At 49.4% G+C, this 12208-nt stretch overlaps 14 non-coding genes across 14 annotated transcripts; all 14 read left to right on the forward strand.

Annotated features, from left to right (window-relative positions):
• The first annotated feature begins 305 nt into the window (after positions 1 to 305).
• trnal-uag (transfer RNA leucine (anticodon UAG)) lies at positions 306 to 387 on the forward strand. The gene has a single exon. It is a non-coding gene; the product is annotated as a tRNA-Leu (tRNA).
• A 321-nt stretch (positions 388 to 708) lies between these two features.
• On the forward strand, positions 709 to 790 carry trnal-aag (transfer RNA leucine (anticodon AAG)). The gene has a single exon. It is a non-coding gene; the product is annotated as a tRNA-Leu (tRNA).
• An 823-nt stretch (positions 791 to 1613) lies between these two features.
• On the forward strand, positions 1614 to 1695 carry trnal-uag (transfer RNA leucine (anticodon UAG)). Its single transcript has one exon. It is a non-coding gene; the product is annotated as a tRNA-Leu (tRNA).
• Positions 1696 to 2016: 321 nt separating this feature from the next.
• trnal-aag (transfer RNA leucine (anticodon AAG)) lies at positions 2017 to 2098 on the forward strand. The gene has a single exon. It is a non-coding gene; the product is annotated as a tRNA-Leu (tRNA).
• Positions 2099 to 4231: 2133 nt separating this feature from the next.
• Positions 4232 to 4313, forward strand: trnal-uag (transfer RNA leucine (anticodon UAG)). The gene has a single exon. It is a non-coding gene; the product is annotated as a tRNA-Leu (tRNA).
• Positions 4314 to 5525: 1212 nt separating this feature from the next.
• Positions 5526 to 5607, forward strand: trnal-uag (transfer RNA leucine (anticodon UAG)). Its single transcript has one exon. It is a non-coding gene; the product is annotated as a tRNA-Leu (tRNA).
• A 1212-nt stretch (positions 5608 to 6819) lies between these two features.
• trnal-uag (transfer RNA leucine (anticodon UAG)) lies at positions 6820 to 6901 on the forward strand. Its single transcript is given in 2 exon segments — positions 6820 to 6857; positions 6867 to 6901. It is a non-coding gene; the product is annotated as a tRNA-Leu (tRNA).
• Positions 6902 to 7222: 321 nt separating this feature from the next.
• trnal-aag (transfer RNA leucine (anticodon AAG)) lies at positions 7223 to 7304 on the forward strand. Its single transcript has one exon. It is a non-coding gene; the product is annotated as a tRNA-Leu (tRNA).
• Positions 7305 to 8135: 831 nt separating this feature from the next.
• Positions 8136 to 8217, forward strand: trnal-aag (transfer RNA leucine (anticodon AAG)). The gene has a single exon. It is a non-coding gene; the product is annotated as a tRNA-Leu (tRNA).
• An 824-nt stretch (positions 8218 to 9041) lies between these two features.
• Positions 9042 to 9123, forward strand: trnal-uag (transfer RNA leucine (anticodon UAG)). The gene has a single exon. It is a non-coding gene; the product is annotated as a tRNA-Leu (tRNA).
• A 321-nt stretch (positions 9124 to 9444) lies between these two features.
• Positions 9445 to 9526, forward strand: trnal-aag (transfer RNA leucine (anticodon AAG)). The gene has a single exon. It is a non-coding gene; the product is annotated as a tRNA-Leu (tRNA).
• An 819-nt stretch (positions 9527 to 10345) lies between these two features.
• trnal-uag (transfer RNA leucine (anticodon UAG)) lies at positions 10346 to 10427 on the forward strand. Its single transcript has one exon. It is a non-coding gene; the product is annotated as a tRNA-Leu (tRNA).
• A 321-nt stretch (positions 10428 to 10748) lies between these two features.
• On the forward strand, positions 10749 to 10830 carry trnal-aag (transfer RNA leucine (anticodon AAG)). Its single transcript has one exon. It is a non-coding gene; the product is annotated as a tRNA-Leu (tRNA).
• A 1227-nt stretch (positions 10831 to 12057) lies between these two features.
• Positions 12058 to 12139, forward strand: trnal-aag (transfer RNA leucine (anticodon AAG)). The gene has a single exon. It is a non-coding gene; the product is annotated as a tRNA-Leu (tRNA).
• The last annotated feature ends 69 nt before the right edge of the window (positions 12140 to 12208 follow it).

A 12208-nucleotide genomic window follows, 5' to 3' on the forward strand; every position in this document is an offset into this window, starting at 1 on the left:
TTGGCATGCAAGAACATCCCACATGTTAATTGGTTTGTCAGAAGCGCTTCCTTTAGATTTCTGTGGGAGCTTTGGGAATCTCACCTAATTTTCGAGTTTAAGCAAACCCCATGGCTTCATTTGTTGTGTCAGATGTACTTTCTAAACGATAGAACTCTGTAGGATTTGGGATCTCCAGGAGTATGACTCAGCACAGCAGGACCTCAAAGGTGTTTCTCTCCCGCCGACGAGATCCTCGAAATCAACTGAGGCTGTCCGTGGAGCTGCACCCACACCGAAACGCACCAGAGAGCCCTTCTCCAAGAGGTAGCGTGGCCGAGCGGTCCAAGGCGCTGGATTTAGGCTCCAGTCTCTCCGGGGGCGTAAGTTCGAATCCCACCGCTGCCAGCAGTGGTTTTAAAGAGGCTCTATTGCCAGCAGTCAGCCAGGCCATCTACGCGCTTTGGAAGTCTCACGTGGACCGTTTCTCAATCAGAAGGCTGCAGCTTCGGCGGGTCGCCTTTGTAGGCTGCGTACGTTATAAATACTTTCTTGTTTCAGAATACTAACAAATATCAGGTTGACTCTTATTCTCAGTTAATGGGAAAATTGCTGTAATATGCTTGTGACTTGCGAATGTATTGTTCAGTTAACTTGAATGAAGCTGGCTTGATTCTCGATGCAGCCTGCATATGCGAGCTCTGGACAACCGACGCAAGCCCTTTAAGTGGTAGCGTGGCCGAGCGGTCTAAGGCGCTGGATTAAGGCTCCAGTCTCTTCGGGGGCGTGGGTTCGAATCCCACCGCTGCCAGGAGCACTTTTAAAGAGGCTCAATTGGCAGCAGTCGGGCACTGTATCAGAGATTCTGTGAAGCCAGGAATACACTGCAGGATTTTTACCCTCCTATAAGATCATTACCTTATCACACTGTGCGTCATAGATCGTTTAAACCCGGGTACGACAGGCATGTAGACTGTACGATGATGACACGGAAGCTTCGGCGGCTGCGTCACACGTTAGCGAAAAGTCAACAGCATGCGCTCGCGTTAAACAAATACCAGTACGCAGGTCGTAGCAGCAAACACACTGTGCGTTGATCATGCTGAATTTCTGACACTGTCAGAAAACTATCGTAGGCTATCTTTGGACGAAAGACCGGGAAAACGGCCGTCTTTGAACCTCTCTCATTGTACGACATAGGACCACCGATGAAGAGCCACGATCACTGAAATCGCGACGATTGTTTCACGATGGCAATCTTTCGTCTGGGACAGCCAATAATCGTGCAGTGTATCCCGGGCTTCAGAGTATTGGGAGAATAAAGTGGTTTTGGCATGCAAGAACATCCCACATGTTAATTGGTTTGTCAGAAGCGCTTCCTTTAGATTTCTGTGGGAGCTTTGGGAATCTCACCTAATTTTCGAGTTTAAGCAAACCCCATGGCTTCATTTGTTGTGTCAGATGTACTTTCTAAACGATAGAACTCTGTAGGATTTGGGATCTCCAGGAGTATGACTCAGCACAGCAGGACCTCAAAGGTGTTTCTCTCCCGCCGACAAGATCCTCGAAATCAACTGAGGCTGTCCGTGGAGCTGCACCCACACCGAAACGCACCAGAGAGCCCTTCTCCAAGAGGTAGCGTGGCTGAGCGGTCCAAGGCGCTGGATTTAGGCTCCAGTCTCTCCGGGGGCGTGGGTTCGAATCCCACCGCTGCCAGCAGTGGTTTTAAAGAGGCTCTATTGCCAGCAGTCAGCCAGGCCATCTACGCGCTTTGGAAGTCTCACGTGGACCGTTTCTCAATCAGAAGGCTGCAGCTTCGGGGGGTCGCGTTTGTAGGCTGCGTACGTTATAAATACTTTCTTGTTTCAGAATACTAACAAATATCAGGTTGACTCTTATTCTCAGGTAATGGGAAAATTGCTGTAATATGCTTGTGACTTGCGAATGTATTGTTCAGTTAACTTGAATGAAGCTGGCTTGATTCTCGATGCAGCCTGCATATGCGAGCTCCGGACACCCGACGCAAGCCTTTTGAGTGGTAGCGTGGCCGAGCGGTCTAAGGCGCTGGATTAAGGCTCCAGTCTCTTCGGGGGCGTGGGTTCGAATCCCACCGCTGCCAGGAGCACTTTTAAAGAGGCTCAATTGGCAGCAGTCGGGCACTGTATCAGAGATTTCTGTAAAGCCAGGAATACACTGCAGGATTTTTGCCCTCCTATAAGATCATTACCTTATCACACTGTGCGTCATAGATCGTTTAAACCCGGGTACGACAGGCATGTAGACTGTACGATAATGACACGGAAGCTTCGGCGGCTGCGTCACACGTTAGCGAAACGTCAACAGCATGCGCTCGCGTTAAACAAATACCAGTACGCAGGTCGTAGCAGCAAACACACTGTGCATTGATCATGCTGAATTTCTGACACTGTCAGAAAACTATCGTAGGCTATCTTTGGACGAAAGACCGGGAAAACGGCCGTCTTTGAACCTCTCTCATTGTACGACATAGGACCACCGATGAAGAGCCACGATCACTGAAATCGCGACGATTGTTTCACGATGGCAATCTTTCGTCTGGGACAGCCAATAATAGTGCAGTGTATCCCGGGCTTCAGAGTATTGGGAGAATAAAGTGGTTTTGGCATGCAAGAACATCCCACATGTTAATTGGTTTGTCAGAAGCGCTTCCTTTAGATTTCTGTGGGAGCTTTGGGAATCTCACCTAATTTTCGAGTTTAAGCAAACCCCATGGCTTCATTTGTTGTGTCAGATGTACTTTCTAAACGATAGAACTCTGTAGGATTTGGGATCTCCAGGAGTATGACTCAGCACAGCAGGACCTCAAAGGTGTTTCTCTCCCGCCGACGAGATCCTCGAAATCAACTGAGGCTGTCCGTGGAGCTGCACCCACACCGAAACGCACCAGAGAGCCCTTCTCCAAGAGGTAGCGTGACCGAGCGGTCCAAGGCGCTGGATTTAGGCTGCAGTCTCTCCGGGGGCTTGGGTTCGAATCCCACCGCTGCCAGCAGTGGTTTTAAAGAGGCTCTATTGCCAGCAGTCAGCCAGGCCATCTACGCGCTTTGGATGTCTCACGTGGACCGTTTCTCAATCAGAAGGCTGCAGCTTCGGGGGGTCGCGGTTGTAGGCTGCGTACGTTATAAATACTTTCTTGTTTCAGAATACTAACAAATTTTAGGTTGACTCTTATTCTCAGTTAATGGGAAAATTGCTGTAATATGCTTGTGACTTGCGAATGTATTGTTCAGTTAACTTGAATGAAGCTGGCTTGATTCTCGATGCAGCCTGCATATGCGAGCTCCGGACACCCGACACAAGCCCTTTGAGTGGTAGCGTGGCCGAGCGGTCTAAGGCGCTGGATTAAGGCTCCAGTCTCTTCGGGGGCGTGGGTTTGAATCCCACCTCTGCCAGGAGCACTTTTAAAGAGGCTCAATTGGCAGCAGTCGGGCACTGTATCAGAGATTTCTGTAAAGCCAGGAATACACTGCAGGATTTTTGCCCTCCTATAAGATCATTACCTTATCACACTGTGCGTCATAGATCGTTTAAACCCGGGTACGACAGGCATGTAGACTGTACGATGATGACACGGAAGCTTCGGCGGCTGCGTCACACGTTAGCGAAACGTCAACAGCATGCGCTCGCGTTAAACAAATACCAGTACGCAGGTCGTAGCAGCAAACACACTGTGCATTGATCATGCTGAATTTCTGACACTGTCAGAAAACTATCGTAGGCTATCTTTGGACGAAAGACCGGGAAAACGGCCGTCTTTGAACCTCTCTCATTGTACGACATAGGACCACCGATGAAGAGCCACGATCACTGAAATCGCGACGATTGTTTCACGATGGCAATCTTTCGTCTGGGACAGCCAATAATAGTGCAGTGTATCCCGGGCTTCAGAGTATTGGGAGAATAAAGTGGTTTTGGCATGCAAGAACATCCCACATGTTAATTGGTTTGTCAGAAGCGCTTCCTTTAGATTTCTGTGGGAGCTTTGGGAATCTCACCTAATTTTCGAGTTTAAGCAAACCCCATGGCTTCATTTGTTGTGTCAGATGTACTTTCTAAACGATAGAACTCTGTAGGATTTGGGATCTCCAGGAGTATGACTCAGCACAGCAGGACCTCAAAGGTGTTTCTCTCCCGCCGACGAGATCCTCGAAATCAACTGAGGCTGTCCGTGGAGCTGCACCCACACCGAAACGCACCAGAGAGCCCTTCTCCAAGAGGTAGCGTGGCCGAGCGGTCCAAGGCGCTGGATTTAGGCTCCAGTCTCTCCGGGGGCGTGGGTTCGAATCCCACCGCTGCCAGCAGTGGTTTTAAAGAGGCTCTATTGCCAGCAGTCAGCCAGGCCATCTACGCGCTTTGGAAGTCTCACGTGGACCGTTTCTCAATCAGAAGGCTGCAGCTTCGGCGGGTCGCGTTTGTAGGCTGCATACGTTATAAATACTTTCTTGTTTCAGAATACTAACAAATATCAGGTTGACTCTTATTCTCAGTTAATGGGAAAATTGCTGTAATATGCTTGTGACTTGCGAATGTATTGTTCAGTTAACTTGAATGAAGCTGGCTTGATTCTCGATGCAGCCTGCATATGCGTCCTCCGGACAACCGACACAAGCCCTTTGAGTGGTAGCGTGGCCGAGCGGTCTAAGGCGCTGGATTAAGGCTCCAGTCTCTTCGGGGGCGTGGGTTCGAATCGCACTTTTAAAGAGGCTCAATTGGCAGCAGTCGGGCACTGTATCAGAGATTTCTGTAAAGCCAGGAATACACTGCAGGATTTTTACCCTCCTATAAGATCATTACCTTATCACACTGTGCGTCATAGATCGTTTAAACCCGGGTACGACAGGCATGTAGACTGTACGATGATGACACGGAAGCTTCGGCGGCTGCGTCACACGTTAGCGAAACGTCAACAGCATGCGCTCGCGTTAAACAAATACCAGTACGCAGGTCGTAGCAGCAAACACACTGTGCGTTGATCATGCTGAATTTCTGACACTGTCAGAAAACTATCGTAGGCTATCTTTGGACGAAAGACCGGAAAAACGGCCGTCTTTGAACCTCTCTCATTGTACGACATAGGACCACCGATGAAGAGCCACGATCACTGAAATCGCGACGATTGTTTCACGATGGCAATCTTTCGTCTGGGACAGCCAATAATCGTGCAGTGTATCCCGGGCTTCAGAGTATTGGGAGAATAAAGTGGTTTTGGCATGCAAGAACATCCCACATGTTAATTGGTTTGTCAGAAGCGCTTCCTTTAGATTTCTGTGGGAGCTTTGGGAATCTCACCTAATTTTCGAGTTTAAGCAAACCCCATGGCTTCATTTGTTGTGTCAGATGTACTTTCTAAACGATAGAACTCTGTAGGATTTGGGATCTCCAGGAGTATGACTCAGCACAGCAGGACCTCAAAGGTGTTTCTCTCCCGCTGACAAGATCCTCGAAATCAACTGAGGCTGTCCGTGGAGCTGCACCCACACCGAAACGCACCAGAGAGCCCTTCTCCAAGAGGTAGCGTGGCCGAGCGGTCCAAGGCGCTGGATTTAGGCTCCAGTCTCTCCGGGGGCGTGGGTTCGAATCCCACCGCTGCCAGCAGTGGTTTTAAAGAGGCTCTATTGCCAGCAGTCAGCCAGGCCATCTACGCGCTTTGGAAGTCTCACGTGGACCGTTTCTCAATCAGAAGGCTGCAGCTTCGGGGGGTCGCGTTTGTAGGCTGCGTACGTTATAAATACTTTCTTGTTTCAGAATACTAACAAATATCAGGTTGACTCTTATTCTCAGGTAATGGGAAAATTGCTGTAATATGCTTGTGACTTGCGAATGTATTGTTCAGTTAACTTGAATGAAGCTGGCTTGATTCTCGATGCAGCCTGCATATGCGAGCTCCGGACACCCGACGCAAGCCCTTTGAGTGGTAGCGTGGCCGAGCGGTCTAAGGCGCTGGATTAAGGCTCCAGTCTCTTCGGGGGCGTGGGTTCGAATCGCACTTTTAAAGAGGCTCAATTGGCAGCAGTCGGGCACTGTATCAGAGATTTCTGTAAAGCCAGGAATACACTGCAGGATTTTTACCCTCCTATAAGATCATTACCTTATCACACTGTGCGTCATAGATCGTTTAAACCCGGGTACGACAGGCATGTAGACTGTACGATGATGACACGGAAGCTTCGGCGGCTGCGTCACACGTTAGCGAAACGTCAACAGCATGCGCTCGCGTTAAACAAATACCAGTACGCAGGTCGTAGCAGCAAACACACTGTGCGTTGATCATGCTGAATTTCTGACACTGTCAGAAAACTATCGTAGGCTATCTTTGGACGAAAGACCGGAAAAACGGCCGTCTTTGAACCTCTCTCATTGTATGACATAGGACCACCGATGAAGAGCCACGATCACTGAAATCGCGACAATTGTTTCACGATGGCAATCTTTCGTCTGGGACAGCCAATAATCGTGCAGTGTATCCCGGGCTTCAGAGTATTGGGAGAATAAAGTGGTTTTGGCATGCAAGAACATCCCACATGTTAATTGGTTTGTCAGAAGCGCTTCCTTTAGATTTCTGTGGGAGCTTTGGGAATCTCACCTAATTTTCGAGTTTAAGCAAACCCCATGGCTTCATTTGTTGTGTCAGATGTACTTTCTAAACGATAGAACTCTGTAGGATTTGGGATCTCCAGGAGTATGACTCAGCACAGCAGGACCTCAAAGGTGTTTCTCTCCCGCCGACGAGATCCTCGAAATCAACTGAGGCTGTCCGTGGAGCTGCACCCACACCGAAACGCACCAGAGAGCCCTTCTCCAAGAGGTAGCGTGGCCGAGCGGTCCAAGGCGCTGGATTTAGGCCCCAGTCTCTCCGGGGGCGTGGGTTCGAATCCCACCGCTGCCAGCAGTGGTTTTAAAGAGGCTCTATTGCCAGCAGTCAGCCAGGCCATCTACGCGCTTTGGAAGTCTCACGTGGACCGTTTCTCAATCAGAAGGCTGCAGCTTCGGCGGGTCGCCTTTGTAGGCTGCGTACGTTATAAATACTTTCTTGTTTCAGAATACTAACAAATATCAGGTTGACTCTTATTCTCAGTTAATGGGAAAATTGCTGTAATATGCTTGTGACTTGCGAATGTATTGTTCAGTTAACTTGAATGAAGCTGGCTTGATTCTCGATGCAGCCTGCATATGCGAGCTCTGGACAACCGACGCAAGCCCTTTAAGTGGTAGCGTGGCCGAGCGGTCTAAGGCGCTGGATTAAGGCTCCAGTCTCTTCGGGGGCGTGGGTTCGAATCCCACCGCTGCCAGGAGCACTTTTAAAGAGGCTCAATTGGCAGCAGTCGGGCACTGTATCAGAGATTTCTGTGAAGCCAGCAATACACTGCAGGATTTTTGCCCTCCTATAAGATCATTACCTTATCACACTGTGCGTCATAGATCGTTTAAACCCGGGTACGACAGGCATGTAGACTGTACGATGATGACACGGAAGCTTCGGCGGCTGCGTCACACGTTAGCGAAACGTCAACAGCATGCGCTCGCGTTAAACAAATACCAGTACGCAGGTCGTAGCAGCAAACACACTGTGCGTTGATCATGCTGAATTTCTGACACTGTCAGAAAACTATCGTAGGCCACCGCTACGATTTGGACGAAAGACCGGAAAAACGGCCGTCTTTGAACATCTCTCATTGTATGACATAGGACCACCGATGAAGAGCCACGATCACTGAAATCGCGACGATTGTTTCACGATGGCAATCTTTCGTCTGGGACAGCCAATAATCGTGCAGTGTATCCCGGGCTTCAGAGTATTGGGAGAATAAAGTGGTTTTGGCATGCAAGAACATCCCACATGTTAATTGGTTTGTCAGAAGCGCTTCCTTTAGATTTCTGTGGGAGCTTTGGGAATCTCACCTAATTTTCGAGTTTAAGCAAACCCCATGGCTTCATTTGTTGTGTCAGATGTACTTTCTAAACGATAGAACTCTGTAGGATTTGGGATCTCCAGGAGTATGACTCAGCACAGCAGGACCTCAAAGGTGTTTCTCTCCCGCCGACGAGATCCTCGAAATCAACTGAGGCTGTCCGTGGAGCTGCACCCACACCGAAACGCACCAGAGAGCCCTTCTCCAAGAGGTAGCGTGGCTGAGCGGTCCAAGGCGCTGGATTAAGGCTCCAGTCTCTTCGGGGGCGTGGGTTCAAATCCCACCGCTGCCAGGAGCACTTTTAAAGAGGCTCAATTGGCAGCAGTCGGGCACTGTATCAGAGATTTCTGTAAAGCCAGGAATACACTGCAGGAATTTTGCCCTCCTATAAGATCATTACCTTATCACACTGTGCGTCATAGATCGTTTAAACCCGGGTACGACAGGCATGTAGACTGTACGATGATGACACGGAAGCTTCGGCGGCTGCGTCACACGTTAGCGAAACGTCAACAGCATGCGCTCGCGTTAAACAAATACCAGTACGCAGGTCGTAGCAGCAAACACACTGTGCGTTGATCATGCTGAATTTCTGACACTGTCAGAAAACTATCGTAGGCTATCTTTGGACGAACGACCGGGAAAACGGCCGTCTTTGAACCTCTCTCATTGTACGACATAGGACCACCGATGAAGAGCCACGATCACTGAAATCGCGACGATTGTTTCACGATGGCAATCTTTCGTCTGGGACAGCCAATAATCGTGCAGTGTATCCCGGGCTTCAGAGTATTGGGAGAATAAAGTGATTTTGGCATGCAAGAACATCCCACATGTTAATTGGTTTGTCAGAAGCGCTTCCTTTAGATTTCTGTGGGAGCTTTGGGAATCTCACCTAATTTTCGAGTTTAAGCAAACCCCATGGCTTCATTTGTTGTGTCAGATGTACTTTCTAAACGATAGAACTCTGTAGGATTTGGGATCTCCATGAGTATGACTCAGCACAGCAGGACCTCAAAGGTGTTTCTCTCCCACCGACGAGATCCTCGAAATCAACTGAGGCTGTCCGTGGAGCTGCACCCACACCGAAACGCACCAGAGAGCCCTTCTCCAAGAGGTAGCGTGGCCGAGCGGTCCAAGGCGCTGGATGTAGGCTCCAGTCTCTCCGGGGGCGTGGGTTCGAATCCCACCGCTGCCAGCAGTGGTTTTAAAGAGGCTCTATTGCCAGCAGTCAGCCAGGCCATCTACGCGCTTTGGAAGTCTCACGTGGACCGTTTCTCAATCAGAAGGCTGCAGCTTCGGGGGGTCGCGTTTGTAGGCTGCGTACGTTATAAATACTTTCTTGTTTCAGAATACTAACAAATATCAGGTTGACTCTTATTCTCAGTTAATGGGAAAATTGCTGTAATATGCTTGTGACTTGCGAATGTATTGTTCAGTTAACTTGAATGAAGCTGGCTTGATTCTCAATGCAGCCTGCATATGCGACCTCCGGACAACCGATTCAAGCCCTTTAAGTGGTAGTGTGGCCGAGCGGTATAAGGCGCTGGATTAAGGCTCCAGTCTCTTCGGGGGCGTGGGTTCGAATCCCACTGCTGCCAGGAGCACTTTTAAAGAGGCTCAATTGGCAGCAGTCGGGCACTGTATCAGAGATTTCTGTAAAGCCAGGAATACACTGCAGGATTTTCGCCCTCCTATAAGATCATTACCTTATCACACTGTGCGTCATAGATCGTTTAAACCCGGGTACGACAGGCATGTAGACTGTACGATGATGACACGGAAGCTTCGGCGGCTGCGTCACACGTTAGCGAAACGTCAACAGCATGCGCTCGCGTTAAACAAATACCAGTACGCAGGTCGTAGCAGCAAACACACTGTGCGTTGATCATGCTGAATTTCTGACACTGTCAGAAAACTATCGTAGGCTATCTTTGGACGAACGACCGGGAAAACGGCCGTCTTTGAACCTCTCTCATTGTACGACATAGGACGTGAAGAGCCACGATCACTGAAATCGCGACGATTGTTTCACGATGGCAATCTTTCGTCTGGGACAGCCAATAATCGTGCAGTGTATCCCGGGCTTCAGAGTATTGGGAGAATAAAGTGGTTTTGGCATGCAAGAACATCCCACATGTTAATTGGTTTGTCAGAAGCGCTTCCTTTAGATTTCTGTGGGAGCTTTGGGAATCTCACCTAATTTTCGAGTTTAAGCAAACCCCATGGCTTCATTTGTTGTGTCAGATGTACTTTCTAAACGATAGAACTCTGTAGGATTTGGGATCTCCAGGAGTATGACTCAGCACAGCAGGACCTCAAAGGTGTTTCTCTCCCGCTGACAAGATCCTCGAAATCAACTGAGGCTGTCCGTGGAGCTGCACCCACACCGAAACGCACCAGAGAGCCCTTCTCCAAGAGGTAGCGTGGCCGAGCGGTCCAAGGCGCTGGATTTAGGCTCCAGTCTCTCCGGGGGCGTGGGTTCGAATCCCACCGCTGCCAGCAGTGGTTTTAAAGAGGCTCTATTGCCAGCAGTCAGCCAGGCCATCTACGCGCTTTGGAAGTCTCACGTGGACCGTTTCTCAATCAGAAGGCTGCAGCTTCGGGGGGTCGCGTTTGTAGGCTGCGTACGTTATAAATACTTTCTTGTTTCAGAATACTAACAAATATCAGGTTGACTCTTATTCTCAGGTAATGGGAAAATTGCTGTAATATGCTTGTGACTTGCGAATGTATTGTTCAGTTAACTTGAATGAAGCTGGCTTGATTCTCGATGCAGCCTGCATATGCGAGCTCCGGACACCCGACGCAAGCCTTTTGAGTGGTAGCGTGGCCGAGCGGTCTAAGGCGCTGGATTAAGGCTCCAGTCTCTTCGGGGGCGTGGGTTCGAATCCCACCGCTGCCAGGAGCACTTTTAAAGAGGCTCAATTGGCAGCAGTCGGGCACTGTATCAGAGATTTCTGTAAAGCCAGGAATACACTGCAGGATTTTTGCCCTCCTATAAGATCATTACCTTATCACACTGTGCGTCATAGATCGTTTAAACCCGGGTACGACAGGCATGTAGACTGTACGATGATGACACGGAAGCTTCGGCGGCTGCGTCACACGTTAGCGAAACGTCAACAGCATGCGCTCGCGTTAAACAAATACCAGTACGCAGGTCGTAGCAGCAAACACACTGTGCATTGATCATGCTGAATTTCTGACACTGTCAGAAAACTATCGTAGGCTATCTTTGGACGAAAGACCGGGAAAACGGCCGTCTTTGAACCTCTCTCATTGTACGACATAGGACCACCGATGAAGAGCCACGATCACTGAAATCGCGACGATTGTTTCACGATGGCAATCTTTCGTCTGGGACAGCCAATAATAGTGCAGTGTATCCCGGGCTTCAGAGTATTGGGAGAATAAAGTGGTTTTGGCATGCAAGAACATCCCACATGTTAATTGGTTTGTCAGAAGCGCTTCCTTTAGATTTCTGTGGGAGCTTTGGGAATCTCACCTAATTTTCGAGTTTAAGCAAACCCCATGGCTTCATTTGTTGTGTCAGATGTACTTTCTAAACGATAGAACTCTGTAGGATTTGGGATCTCCAGGAGTATGACTCAGCACAGCAGGACCTCAAAGGTGTTTCTCTCCCGCTGACAAGATCCTCGAAATCAACTGAGGCTGTCCGTGGAGCTGCACCCACACCGAAACGCACCAGAGAGCCCTTCTCCAAGAGGTAGCGTGGCCGAGCGGTCCAAGGCGCTGGATTTAGGCTGCAGTCTCTCCGGGGGCTTGGGTTCGAATCCCACCGCTGCCAGCAGTGGTTTTAAAGAGGCTCTATTGCCAGCAGTCAGCCAGGCCATCTACGCGCTTTGGATGTCTCACGTGGACCGTTTCTCAATCAGAAGGCTGCAGCTTCGGGGGGTCGCGGTTGTAGGCTGCGTACGTTATAAATACTTTCTTGTTTCAGAATACTAACAAATTTTAGGTTGACTCTTATTCTCAGTTAATGGGAAAATTGCTGTAATATGCTTGTGACTTGCGAATGTATTGTTCAGTTAACTTGAATGAAGCTGGCTTGATTCTCGATGCAGCCTGCATATGCGTCCTCCGGACAACCGACACAAGCCCTTTGAGTGGTAGCGTGGCCGAGCGGTCTAAGGCGCTGGATTAAGGCTCCAGTCTCTTCGGGGGCGTGGGTTCGAATCCCACCGCTGCCAGGAACACTTTTAAAGAGGCTCAATTGGCAGCAGTCGGGCACTGTATCAGAGATTTCTGTAAAGCCAGGA

The sequence above is a fragment of the Paramisgurnus dabryanus genome, chromosome 1, assembly GCF_030506205.2.
Source record: "Paramisgurnus dabryanus chromosome 1, PD_genome_1.1, whole genome shotgun sequence".
NCBI lineage: Eukaryota > Metazoa > Chordata > Actinopteri > Cypriniformes > Cobitidae > Paramisgurnus > Paramisgurnus dabryanus.